We start from the raw sequence: 2081 nt of genomic DNA on the forward strand, positions 1-2081 counted from the left end.
TGCCTGTTCAGATACACAGAGGGAGAATTCAGAATGTCCAAATTGCCCAACAGTGCGTCTTTCAGGACTTGTGGAAGGAAACCGGAGCACTCGGAGGAAATCCACGCAGACACGGGGAGAACGTGCAGACTCCACACAGACAATGACCCAAGCTGGGAATCGAACCTGGGACAACGGAGCTGTGAAGCAACAGTGCTGCCCTCTATGCTACCATGTTGCCCATTTGTGTAAAAGGAGTAGAGGTTAAGTACGCAGTCTTGCGGGACCCCAATATTGAGAACTATCGTGGAAGAGGTTGTTGTTTATCCTTACTGATTGTGGTATCTGGGTCAGGAAGCCGATAGTCCAGTTGAGAGGGAGGAGCCAAGTCCTAGGTTTTAGAGCTTTGATATGAGCTTGGCTGGGATTATGGTGTTGAAGGCGGAGCTGTAGTCAATGAATAGGAGTCTGATGTAGGTAGGTGTCTTTGTTGTCAAGAAGCTCCAGGGATGATTGTAGGGCCAGGATTTTCCTCATTCTTAATTAATTTGAGAAGAAAAATCTTGCGAGCACACTTCTGTTCAATTTCCGAGGGTGTCTTGTTTCACTGTATTTTTTTAAAAATCACATCAAGGGATGTCCTCGAATCTATTGTCAGGACTTCAGCAAGTCATGTTCTGTCTTACTACTGTGAGACTGGATAATTCTTTTAGGGCTTTAGCAGAAGTGGGGCTTGCAAAAGTGTTTGGTAGCATTGTGATGGCATTACAGGACAGACTTACATTTTTGTACCACCTTTCATGACAGCACAAGTTCTTTACAACCAAGGAAATGCATTTGTAAGTGTCCTCACTGTTAACGTAGGAATGTTAATTTGGGGCATTTCTTTAGCATAGCCATAACTGCACATTGGAGATTAGGTTTGATAGCACTGTTGTTCCATGGGATGATGCCTGAGTTCTGGCAGCAACCAAGCTTCTTGATCCTGGGGGCATCAGGTACCATGGTTTTGCAGAACAATGAGTGACTGCAGGTAATTTCCATTTTAACCACTTGGGCATTAATCTAAGGAGATATATTTCGCCATCAGTCCTAGAACCCAGACAGTTTTCACTTTGGCTCAGAAAGCTCTGCTGATGGGCATAATATGGCAGCATACAGCAACAAATCTCACAAACTCTCATGCACAACTTTCTCTGACATTCTCTCCCTCTCTCGTTCTGAACTGCAGAATTAACTGCAACTTGAACAAGGGCAATTAGGGATGGGCAATAAATACGTACCTTGCCAACAACACACATCCTGAGAACACAAAAAACAAAAACGCAACAGTTTTACCGCTGGTTGGAAACATTATAAATGTTATCTTAAGACTCTCAGAATAAAGTTTCATACTTTTGTATTTTCAAGTTTTGATTAAGATGGACCTGGACAGTGGAGGTCTGAACTGGCTGAGAGGCACGAGCACTGGCGGAATGGCAGTGGTGGAAGGATGAACGCTATTATCTTGAAAAAGGACCGCAGGATCATGCTGCATGGTGCACTGCCACTCACCCAGAACAGTGCCTCAGCAATCCCAATAACGTGCTTGAGGACAGATTATTAGACGCAAGAGCCTGCAGGCCACTCTGAGCACTCGTATTTACAGCCATAATGGCAGCAGTCTAAGCTGGCAAAGCAGCAAGTTTGGATCTAATGACGTCTCCGGGCTTCCACTGAGGCATTGGGTTTCTTCCATCTGTGTTTCAGTGGAAGCTGGCATGGAGGCTACCAGACATTGAATCACATGTTACCATGAGTTGGCCATCACTTTCATGGTGCAAAAGATGGGCTCCAAGCTTTGCACAATGTACCGTGCCAAGTTGGAGTTGCACTCCTCCATGGTTTTTGACAGTGACAAGAGGAAGGAACTTCCGGTAGCGACATCTAGGAGAAGGCCGCACGTGTGGTAGCTTCCGCTATATGGCAATATGGTTACATGATCATTTGCTGGAAGCAAGCTGCTTTGCTGGAAATTATCTCTCAGAAACCCAGTTCTTAAAGGGATTGTCAAAACATAAAATGCAGGTGTTTCCCCAAAAGAACCTGGGGCATCACAAAGC

The sequence above is a fragment of the Scyliorhinus canicula genome, chromosome 16, assembly GCF_902713615.1.
Source record: "Scyliorhinus canicula chromosome 16, sScyCan1.1, whole genome shotgun sequence".
Classification (NCBI taxonomy): domain Eukaryota; kingdom Metazoa; phylum Chordata; class Chondrichthyes; order Carcharhiniformes; family Scyliorhinidae; genus Scyliorhinus; species Scyliorhinus canicula.